The following is a 12,886-nucleotide window of genomic DNA, read 5'->3' as shown; positions in this document are numbered from 1 at the left end:
AAAAAAAAAAAAAAATCCAGCCAGGCGTGGCAGGGCACTCAGGCTACATCCAAGCACACAGACTAGGGTGGTATTCCTGCCAGCCTAGAAGGTGGGTGGGAGTGAGGAACGGCCATCCCTCTGTTCACCAAGAGGGTGTGGGATATAAGAGTAACAAGGGAAATGTTGCACCTTTCCAGTCGTCCACATCTGGAATGTCCTTGTGGTTCCCAGCAAGTGGAGCTTATTCTTAAGTACCTGGAATCTGAGAGAATGCTGTTACTTTAAATATCCAAAATGGTCAAGCTACTTGTAAACATTCCAAATGGCTGCAGTCTCCAGACAGGCAAAAGTCTACAGCTCAGCCTGCCTTCTTCGCTACTTCTCTTTTTATTCCCCAGCCATCAGAACAGTCCTTCATGCTGGCCCTGGATAGCAGGGACAATTTTTAGGTTAATTTTTAGGTGCTACCACCACTTGGCAATATCCAAGCTGTCTGTGCTATCAGGATCACTGCCAGACCACAACACTGTATGTCTCCTTTTTCAGTGTTTTCATGCAAATTCTTCTGCTAGTTGGAGTTTAGTCCACTTCTATATCCTTCCCTTCAAAGCTCAGGGTTCCAGGATTACCTTCTGTATCTGTGTTAATTGGTTCCTCTTTGTTGAAGAGGGCCTGTGCAGTCTTTCTGCCTATTCCTCCATCTTACTGGAATCTTTGTAATCATTATTTATGAGCAAACTCAACTCTTTACCCAAGTCTAATTGGCAAAGGGCCATCAGGTCCATGGAGAATCACATCTTTCCTAAATCTGTCTGCAACAGAGTATTAATGCTTTAATTATTAATAATCCCATATTGTTTTCTCTGAAGAAAAGATATTGAATGCAGGGGGGAAAGAATATATTGAAGTTCTGAGCATCATTACACTTGTCTTCAAATATAGGACCTTGAAAGTCTTTTAATTCACATTTTCAAGAAAATGTCTTAAGGTTAACCTAGTCTTTGTATAAGGAGCTCTGGTAGTGTAGTGCCTAAGGTATTTGACTGCTAACCAGAAGGCTGGTGATTCAAACCCACCAACCACTCCATGGAAAGAAGACTGGGAAATCCACTTCTGTAAAGATTTACCCCCTTGGAAACCCAAAGGAGGTTGTTATGAGTCAGAATCCACTTGATGGCAGTGAGTTTGATTTGGTTTGGTTTGGTTGTATTGAAAAGAAGTTGTATGATTAAGTTACAATTTGGAGTATTGGTAGTTCAGTGGTAGAATTCTCATCTCCATGTGGGAGACGTGGATCTGTTGGTGGAGGCTTGGGTGTTGCTATGTTGCTGAACAGCCTCGGCAGCTAACAACAATAATGTGGGACAATAGTTCCTTCATGGATCCAGTCCCAAATTGTACACACCCTTGTGGATTATATTTATATTACCAAGTGATACAAACAAAAACATTTTGCTCACACAAACTGTCCACGTTTGGACAATTTCTAATCAGCACCTGGTAAAGTCAAGTTCCATGTGCTGTTTGGCTAAAATGCAGCCATGCTATTCCCTTGGTTCTCCTTTGCCATTTAACACCACTGGCTCCCTAAGACTCCACACAAATATTATCCAGGCAGAGAATTTCCCCTCCTACTCCCACCCAGTGTCCAACTCTACAGATCTGTATCTGTCATTTCTCTTGTCTTTTTTCTAACCATTGAAATTAGGAGATGTGGATTAAAAGACTTCCAAGGTCCTTTCTTTGAAGTTAATGTAAATTACAGCTTCATTATGAGGAAAAGGGAATAAACCTACATAAACCAAAATCAAACTCACTGCTGTCAAGTCTATTCTGAATCATAGTGACCCAGTAGGACATAATCAACGCCCCCATAAGACTTCCAAGACTGTAATCTGTACCAAAGCAGACTGCCACATCTTTCTCCTGCAAAACAGTTGGTGGGTTTGAACCACTGACCTTTCAGTTAGCAGACAAGTGAGCCACCAGGGTTCTGAAACCTATATAGTTACCCAGTTTTCAAAAGGTGTGGGTGGAAGGTAAGATGTAGAAATAGTGAAAATATCATTCTTACTCGCCTGTCTAGCTTCTGTGGGACAGTCCCTACAGTTAATAATCACTTTCATTTTTTATTCTTTAGGTCTGACATTTAAAAGGAACATTTTACTCCCTTTAAATCAATTTTCTGTCTTGTCAAAGGTGTGATATTTTTCAAATATACACCATGAATTTAGTCTTTTACCTAAACATATTTGAGAAAGGAATGAAAAGGAAAATCAACCAACAAATATTTATTAAAAACTTATGTAATGGCCATTATTGCTGTGTGAGGGCCAAGATCTCTTTTTCAGAAGAGTTTCCAAATAAGACAGATGAGGATGGAAGGTCTGGTAATCTACTTTAAAAAATCAGCCATGATAACACTATGGATCACCACAGTCTGATCCACAACTAATCATGAGAATGGCTGGAGCAGGCAGTATTTCATTCCATTGTACATTGGGATGTCATGAGTTGAGGACTGATTTGAAGGCAGCTAACAACAACAACAAGAGAGCCCATGGAACCCCAATTACACTCACTCTGTACTCTATAAGCTGTCCCAAACCAAATGACTCCTGCTTGAAAACATTTTGCATATACCTTTATTATTTAAAGGAGCTCTGGTGGCACAATGCCTAAGACTGCTAACCAGAAGGTTGGTGGTTCAAACCCACCAGCCACTCCATGGAAGGAAGATGGGGCAATCTACTTCCGTAAAGATTTATCACCTCAGAAACCCAATGGGGATCTCTATGAGTCAGAATCCATTCAATGGCAGTGAGTTTGGTTTTTTGGTTGTATTATTTAACTTACTCTGTAATGTAAGCTTCTTAACAGTTGGGATCATTAATATTTTTTACCCCAAGCTACAGGATCTCTCCAATAGAGAGTATATCTTCAATAAATGACTAATTGAGTTGATCCCATTTATCAGCTATATTGAGTATAAATGGTTTCATAGACGTGGTGAAATTTCAACTGGGTGGAAAGTTTTGGATAAAATTTGCCTAACTGAAAGCTGTAGGAAAGGCATTGCAAAGCATAGGTGAGTGAGTGCAAAGGAAGAGAAAATAAAGGAGAGGGTGTTAAATATTAGAATAAGGCCAAATGGAAAAGACCTTAAAAACAAGGCAGAAGAAACTGGACTTGACTTACAAGTTATTGGGGAGCACTTGGGGTTCTTGAACAAGAATAGGGCATGTAGACAAAACAAAATAATTTTTATGTCCTCAGCATGTCACATTGTGACAATGCTCTCTTTTCCAAGGCTTACCTAAACCATGCTACAAAGGCCTGGGATGGAACATGAGACCAATATTAAGAGAAGCTAGTCAAATATGAGACAGTGGTCAGCCTGGTAGGTAAGAAACAATGAAAAAAAGATTTTACATAGCTGCCTTTAATGATGTTTGAATTGATCTCTCCATAACTAATTTAGTTAAAGAATTTCTGTTGGTTCTGAGAAACAAAAGAATCCTTTGCTAAAGGAGGTTGTGAACTTTCCTCTCTGCCTGTGGTTTCCTGGGAAACACAGTAGTAACACCAACTAAACTTGGATTGAGTTAGTTGTTACCCAGAGCAGTCAGAATTAGATATACTCCAAGGGGTGAGTACAAGTTGTAGCGTTAGAGAACAGCCAAGGCTAACATCAGAAAAGCATGCTTCAGCCATCAAGTTTAGAGGCCAGAAGTAAGCTGTGAAAAAAACAAACCAAAAACCAAACTCACTGCAGTAGAGTCAGATCCCACTCATAACAACCCCTCCTTGGTGTCCAATGTGCTATCACCATGGAAGTAGATTGCCCTATCTTCCTTCCTAGGAGTGGCTAGCAGGTTTGAACAACCATCCTTCTGGTTAGCAGTCAAATGCCTTAGGCACTACATTACCAAGCTGTAAAAAGATAAGACAAAAAGATAGACACCAAGGAAAGAGTGCAGAGCAAGATACACAGTCAAGACACCTTTTGTGGCAAGTGATATGTATTAATCTCAAACCAGTTTGCAAAAATTAAATTGATTGACTCATACAAATGAAAAGTCCTTAAGTATTATTGGTTTTGTGGATAACAATGTAATTAGTTCTTTGTCTCAGACTCTTCCTTGCCACTCTACTTTCTTCACTGTATTAGCTCCATTCTCAGGCATGCGTATTTTTATGGAGGGCAAGATGGCTGTCATCAGAACAAGGTTCACATACCATTCTCTCAGCAACCCCAATAGAAAGGATGAATTTTCACTTCTTTACTCTCAATTCCATCCAAATCCAGGAATTGAGTCTCATTGGCTATATAGGGTCATATGCCAATTCCTGAGCACCATCCAGGGTAAAGCAATGTTTGGATGGCCTTGTCTGGGTCATAACAATTCCTAGAGCCAGCTCCACCCAAAACTCTTAGATAAGCATGGAGAATAAATGATTCCCCAGGAAAATCAGGGTGTTATCATCATAATAAGAGTGACTGGATGCTGTTGTTGTTGTTGTGTGCCATCGAGTTGTCTCTGACTCATGGCGACCCCTCCTTGGATTTCCGAGGTAGTATCACTATGGAAATAGATTGCCCAATCTTCCTTCCGAGGAGTGGCTGGGAGGTTTGAACCGCCAGCCTTCTGGTTAGCAGTCAAGTGCCTTAGGCACTACGCCACCCCATTGACCCATTGTCATCAACTCAATTCTGACTCATAGCTTACCACAGAAAAATAGCTCCTGCAGTAAGCATAAGTCACTCTGGGTGCTAGTTTCCTGACCCAAGAGAAGAGCCAACAGTTTAATGCTTAGAAAGGACATTGGAGCTTTTAAAGTATAGGGAGGTGATAATTTTTGTTAAGTGATTTTATGGTAGACTTGTAAATAGAAAAATAAACTCTCCCCAAAACTCACCCCCTACTTCCAGCCCTCTGATTTAAAAAATCTGTTAAATAGTCACATTTAAACCAAGCTTTATTTTTACTTCCTCTGACCCAAATTAATTTATCATTTCTTCTGGGATTAGCATCTGGAAACACTCCAAGTACTTTTGAGGTGGACTGTTAAATTTTCTCTGGATCATTTATTCTATGGTGTCTTTCAAAACACATAGTTAGAATTTAGTTTTTATGTCAGAAATGATTTGCTACCATTTGTATAATATGTATACCTCTGTATGGGAACATGTGTGCTAATATCATTTATACTCAGATTATATAAAGACCCATTTATTGATGACTTTATAGTGACTTTTAATATTGGTTTTTACAGTAGTTGAATGTTTTCTTTAATCTTGTTTATATAACCAGAGATACCATTTTGATAAATCTGAAAAGTAAACTAGCCTGAAAAGATTTATTCTTAGTGAATCCAGTTACTGAGTTCCCATGATACCATTCAACTCTTGGAGCAGAGGCCATATTTTTCCTTTTGCTTTTTAATTTTTTTTTTTTATAGTGCTCAACTATTAAACTAACACTAAGAGTTGTATATGCAGAAGCAAAAATAATGCACCTCTCAAATTAGTGGAATGGGAATATAGACTTCCTTGGTAGTGATGAAGGGTCTCCTTCAGGTTTGTGAAACATAGTATTGCATTTAGTTCTGTTTGCCATAAATTGAGGCCCAGTGGAGTACACAGAATAGCCCAGAATGGTAGAGAGACTTGAAATCACATCTCTATTTAAAGGAATGGGGGATGTTTTGCTCACTAAAGAGAAGAATAAAGGGAAATATGTTGTTTAAAGTTCTATAATGTAGAGGAAAGACTAATACTTTTCTATAAGCCCCACAAAGAATCAAGTTAGGTTCAAAGAAGAGAAAATTCAAGATATTTTGGCTCATTCAGAACTGCCCAAAAGATACCCTGGGTTGCTACTGGTTGGAGGAGGTAGCGATTTCTCATTCATGTTGTTGTTGTTTTGTGCCGTGGAGTCAGACTCAACTCATAGCTACCCCTCCTTGGGTTTCTGAGGCAATATCACTACAGAAGTAGATTGCCCAAGCTTCCTTCTGAGGAGTGGCTGGTGGATTTGAACCGCCAGCCTTCTGGTCAGCAGTCAAGTGCTGTAGGCACTATGCTACCTGAGCTCCTTTTCTCATTCGTGGAGGTGTTAAAAGAGGAGCATGGATGATCATTGAATGATCCTGATATTGAAATGGAAGAAGAGTAGCTTCTAATGTATAAAACTAAATTCCTCACCCATGTGTGGAACTCCATTCTTCTAAAGGATTTTGATCTACCAATTAATTTCAACATTTGTTCTCTATTAGCTCTCAGGTCCTTCGCATGAAGATTTAAATTTCTCTTCTCTAAACAACAAAACATTAAAAAAAAAAAAAAATCCCTAAAACTCTGATATTCCTCATGTACTCTTCAGCTACTGGCCTTTCTCTTACCAGTTACAGCCAAGCTTCTTGAATATGTCATCTACACTCAGGCTTACTTCTCAGACCACATCAGCCTAACTTTTACTTGCATTATTCCTCTGCATATATTCTTACTAAGGTCATTAGTGACTTTCATGTCACTAAATAATATGGGCATCTTTCAGTCCTCAAGTTAAATGGCTTCTCATGTATCTAACATGCTGACTGCTCTACGTTTAAAATATTCTTTTTGTCTTGGCTTCCATAACAGTACATGTTTCTGATGTCCTTACTACCTCATTGGCCACACTTCTCATTCTCCTTTCTCATCTCCTCCTCCTCATCTCCTGCCTTAAAGCAAAGGCCCAAAAATCATGGTGGTGTTCCTCAGGCTTCTTTCATAGACCTAGTTCTTTCTAGACTCTGCTTCCTCTCCCACATATTTCCATGGTTTCTATAACCATAGATAGCTGATGACTCTCAAATAATTCTCCCTTGCGCTCCTAAACTGTAAATAGAACTGCTTCTTGATATCTTTACTTCTATTTAGATTCAATGTGACCAAAATTTACTAATCATCTTCTCTAAAACTCTTCTTTCAGATTTTTCTCTCTCAGTCCAACTTTGGGGCATAGATCAAGGAAAAGGAAGTTGGGAAATGATACTTGTGGGAGGAAAATAGAGAATAACTGGTATCACCTACCAACTATCCATCTAGTTGTTCTTGCCAGAAACCTGCAAAGCATTCTTTATAGATACCTCTCCCTAATGCCTAGACATCCAATTAATCACAAAGTTCTGCTGAATCTATTTCATAAATGCTACATTAATCTAAACAATTCTTTCCATCCCCAATGTCATCACCCCAATGAAAATCACCATCATTACTCTCTTGGACTATGAAATCTTCCTGTTTGTTATTCTTTTCTTCAGGGTCTCCCCTTGCTCTTGGAACAGAATTCCAAGTTCATTATGGCCTCTGAGACCTTCTATTGTCTGGCAATTGTTTCCTTTCCATCCTCTTCTGTCACTCTCCCTCTTGCACTCGATGTTCCAGCTATCAACTGAAAGAATCATCTTTGAGTTATTTAAAGGCACCATATTTCTCCTACTGGTTTCAGCACATGCTGTGGTGGTTTTCTGTCCAGAACAATCTTTCTAACAATATTTGTCTGACTAAATATTTCTCATTAGCTTAGAGCCTAAGCCATTTGACTGCTAACCAGAAGACTGGTGGTTCAAACCCACCAGCCACTCCTGGGAAGGAAGATTGGGCAATCTACTTCTGTAGTGATACTGCCTCAGAAACCCAAGCAGGGGTCACTATGAGTCAAATAAACTTGACGGCAGTGAGTTTGGTTTGTTTTGCATGTCAATTCGTCTATAAGGCCCTTCCCAAATGCCTGGGCCTTCTGATGAATGTATTCTCTATGGTGGTGCTAATCACATTGTTTTTTATTCATCTTCCATAATACATTGTAAGCTCTTTCATGGAATACCTAGTGTTGTCTTTCCCACCGTAAAATGTTGTAGTGTAAATGCAAGTTTCAGACTCTCTCCAGGGATCAAGTACAGAAAAATACAAATGGATATAATTATCTAAACTCACCTTGGGCAGAGTGCATTTCTGTCATGTTTCCGAGTATCTCCCTAAGTTGAATCATAGCCAGAGTGTATGTAATGGAGTTCTGTCTGTAGATTTGCTCTTTCTTGGGTGGTGCATTGTACTTTCTTTCAAATTATTGGTGGATCCCCCTTCCCACTCTTCCTCCTCATTTTGTTTATGAGAATTTTCTGTCCATTGACTTTATCTTCATTACATCCACAGCAGCCCCTTCATCTGGGGCATGATCAATCTCTAAACTGGTATTTGACTATCTCAATAATTGGACTAGATGATCTTTAACTGCTTTGTCTTAGACACTATGATATCTCCTCCTTATTTTCCCTTTCTTCCTTTCCTATCTCCCATCCTAAACAGAAGCCCACATTTTCCCTTTATAAACTTTACATTAACAAAGATTTGTAAAACTGGCAAACTTACTGCCATTGAGTTGATTCCAATTCATTTGTTGTTGTTGTTAGGTGCCATTGAGTCATCTCTGGCTCACAATGACCTTATGCACAACAGAACAAAACATATGTGGTACTGTGCCATCCTCATGATCCTTGCTATACCTGAGCCCATCGTTGAAGCCACTGTATCCATCCATCTTGTTTAGGGTCTTCTCTTTTTTCATTGACCCTCCACTTTACCAAGCATGATATCCTTCTCCAGTGAATGGTTCCTTCTGACACCATGACCAAAGTAGGTGAGATGAAGTCTGGCCATTCTTCCTTCCAAGAAGCATTCCAGCTGCACTTTCTCCAGGATAGGTTTGTTAGTTCTTTTAGTGGTCCATGGTACTCTCAATATCCTTTGCCAACACCACAACTCAAAAGCATCAACTCTTCTTCAGTATTCCTTATTCATTGTCTAACTCTCATATGCATAAGAGGCTATTGAAAATACCATGGCTTCTGTTAGGTGCTCCTTAGTCTTCAAGGAGACATCTTTGCTCTGCAGCACTTGAAAGAGGTCCTTTGGAACAGATTTGCCCAATTCAATATGTCTTCTGATGTCTTGACTACTGCTTCCATTGGTGTTGATTGTAACTCATAGTGAGTTACTCATAGTAACTCATAGTGAGGTGATTCCAACTCATAGTAGCCCCCATTGGGTTCCCAAGGTGGTAAATCTCTACAGAAATAAATTGCTCCATCTTCCTCCCATGGAGCAGCTGGTAGTTTTGAACCACTCACCTTCTGGATAGCAGTCAAATGCCTTAGGCACTGCCTCAAGCTCCTTTTAAAACTGGCATTAACCAAACTCATTACCGTCGAGTTGATTTTGACTCATAGCAACTCCTCCTTTCATTTCTGAGGCAGTATCACTACAAAAGTAGATAGCCCCATCTTCCTTCCAAAGAGTGGCTGGTGGGTTTGAACAACCAGCCTTCTGGTTAGCAGGGATATGTGTGGCATATTTATCATGTCTGAAGCCTCAGAGTTGGAACTATTCAACTGCTCCCTACCTTATCATTTGCCAAACAAACAATTAAAATTACACTTAAATAGCCAGGATTTTGACTGCAGAACCAGAGGAACATTGAACATCCCATGGAAATCTCACATTTATGACTCAGTTAATCTAGATTTCCCTGGCAATTCATTCCACTTCGGAATGTTAATGACTCTCTAAGAAAGATATTAATAATGAAAAGGCCTTGAAGTTGAAATCACACTCTTCTTTAATATGGAGCCCTCTAAGATGGTTGTTTGGCCAAAGGCATTTAACTGAGAAAATGTAGTTATAAATCAATGAAAGGGTTTTCTACTTGCCTGGCTCCATAGAGAACTATTATATGTTATGGTGTTTATGTAGACCAAAATGTGAATGATGCCCTCTGGAGTTGTACAAAGTTGGTGCCCCTGCCAAAGGCTCTTTAGCTCAGAAGGTCTGACCAGTTAAGCTCTGCTGACTGAGTAGGCTTAGGGTCTTCAGTTTCAAAGGCATCAAAATATTTCACACAACTGCTCACATCTCTCCTATCTATAGAAGAGGATTTCTTTGTGTTAAGTCCACAACCTCAGTCTTTGCTGTTGTCCTGGCTGGTCAGTGAATTCTGATTCTTGGCTACTTTTCTTTTTCCCTTTCCTTGCCTAATTTAATAGTAATAAATGTAACAATCTAGCCTTGCTATTGCTTGGCTCAATCCCTTGTGGCTTGTTGCCCTGAAAGCTGGGAGCCCCAGCTGGATCCACCCGTCAGCTGTTCTAAACACAGTGCCTCACACATTAAGACCAACGGTTTCTCTCTTTGATGACTCAAAATGAAAAACAGGCAAGTTGCCCCAGACCCTCAGTTTTCAGGGGCATCCAAGGGAGAAATTCTGTTGTTAGACATGCTCATTGGAAATGAGTGTTTTATGAGGATAGCAGCTCAGAGAAAGGTTATACAAATTAAGAATAAGAAGGATAAGCTTATTGAAATGGATGTGGGAGAATGGTTTTAAAACATAAATTTTAAAAATAAAATTTGGCTAAAATTTGGTTTAGTGAAGAAAACTGTAAACTAGAATCTGCTTTCTGTTCTAATAATCTAATTGGCTTTAGAAAAGTAACTTAACTTCATGTACCTCAAACCCTTCTTCTATAAAAAGAGGAGGGTTAGAGATAATACTTGTCTCTATCTATCTAACAGTGTTCTCTCTCTTCCCCTCCCACCCCTGGTATCCAACAAAAAATATTTCTTTCCATACATAAACCTTTCCTTGACTTTTTACAATAATGGATTGATACAATATTTGTCCTGTGATTGACTTATTTCATTTAGCATAATGTCCTCCAAGTTCATCCACGTTATGTGGTGTTTTGTCCATATTAAAGAAGACTGTGATTGAAATTTAATTTAATTTTTAGAAGGTCCCATTTATCTAGTACTAAATTTGTTAAACAGACAATATCTTCCCTATTTAAAGGATTTCATCAACATTCTTTAAAGATATGGAAAAAACAATCACTAAATTTATATGGAAAGGAAAGAGACCTCAGATAAGCAAAGCATTATTGAAGAAGAAGAACAAATTAGGAGGTCTCACACTCCCAGATCTTAAAACCTACTATACAGGTACAATAGTCAAAACTGCCTGGTATTGGGACAGCAACAGACACATAGACCAATGGAATACAATTGAGAACCCAGAAATAAATCCATCAACCTATTGTCAGCTGATCTTTGACAAAGGGCTGAATTCCATTAAATGGGGAAGAGATTGTCTGTTTAACAAATGGTGCTAGAAAAACTGGAGATCCATTTATAGATAAATGAAAAAAGATCTGTACCTCACACCATATACAAAAACTAACTCCAGATGGATAGAAGACTTAAATGTGAAACCTAAAACTATAAAGTTTCTCAAGGAAAAACTAGGGGCTAATTAGAGGCCCTATTATATGGCATAAATAGACCATCAAGCATAACCCAAATGCACAAACCGCAGAAGATAAACTAGATAAATGGGACCTTCTAAAAATTAAATTTTTATATGTTTCCAAAGACTTCTCCAAAAGAATAAAAAGAGAATCTACAGAGTAGTAAAAAATATTCGGCAATGACACATCTGACAAGGGACTTACCTCTAGAATTTATAGAAAACTCCAACACCTCAACAACAAAAAGACAAATAATCCAAATAAAAAATGGAGAGAAAACATGAATAGACACTTCACCTAAGAGGATATTCAGGCAGCCAACAAATACATGAAGATATGCTCACAATCATTAGCCATCAGAGAGATGCAAATAAAAACAACAATGAGATACCATCTCACCACAGCACTAATGGCAAAGTTTAACAAGACAGAAAATAACAAATGCTGGCAAGTATGTGGAGAGATTAGGACTGTCATACACTGCTGGTGGGACTGTCAAATGATACAACCACTGTGGAAATCAGTATAGTGATTCCTAAAAAAAGTTAGAATTAGAAATACCATTTGACCCAACCATTCCATTACTAGGTATATATCCTAAAGAAGTGAGAACCAGGACAAGAACAGATATATACACACTTCTGTTCATCACAGCACTATTTACAGTAGCCAAAAGATGGAATCAACCTAGGTGCCCATCAACAGAAGAATGGATAACCAAACTATGGTACATACACACAATGGAATACTATGCAACCCTAAAGAATAATGTAGAATTGACAAAACACCACATGACGTGGATGAACTTGGAGGACATTATGCTAAATGAAATAAGTCAGTCACAGAAGGACAAATATTGTATCAATCCATTATTGTAAAAAGTCAAGGAAAGGTTTATATATGGAAAGAATTTTTTTGTTGTTGTTGGATACCAGGGGTGGGAGGGGAAGAGAGAGAATACTGTTAAATAGATAGAGACAAGTATTGATTTGGGTGAAGAGAAGGGCAATGTACAAAATGTGAGTGATCAACACAGTGGCCTTGAGGAAGAAGAAGACATAGGGAGGTGCATGGGAGGTACAGACAACAAAGATGAACCCTTTTGCACATACAGTTCTGTGTTGTCAGTGAAGGCAAACATTGTTATATGGATGGATAGATGGGTAGACAGGCTGAAAGATTAGGTATGTCTATGTAGGGGGCAATGTGCCCATAACCATGTGTAGGGTTGGCAGACAATGTTTCTACAATTGTATTTGTATGTTCTGTAGGAATTCCCAGGTATATAGTACAGCTGACAGCAGTCAAGTTTGTAGTCACTTCTTGGTCAAAGCCAGCTACGCAGAGGGAGCAAGTAGTTAAACCTGTGGGCTCAGGACTATAGCCTCAGGGAACATCAAGCTCAATTGGCATAAAATATTACACAAAAACTTTGTTCCACATCCTGCTTTGGTTAGTAGCGACTGGGATTTTAAAAGCTTGCAAGAGGTCGTCTACATGCAACTATGGGTCTCTCCCCATCCAGAGAAAAGAAGAATGAAAAAAAAAAAAAAAA

The sequence above is a fragment of the Orycteropus afer genome, unplaced genomic scaffold, assembly GCF_000298275.1.
Source record: "Orycteropus afer afer isolate SDZICR_OR568_19922 unplaced genomic scaffold, OryAfe1.0 scaffold00271, whole genome shotgun sequence".
Taxonomy (NCBI): domain Eukaryota; kingdom Metazoa; phylum Chordata; class Mammalia; order Tubulidentata; family Orycteropodidae; genus Orycteropus; species Orycteropus afer.
The sequence above is the reverse complement of the archived record's forward strand: the minus strand, read 5'-3'. Positions refer to the sequence as shown.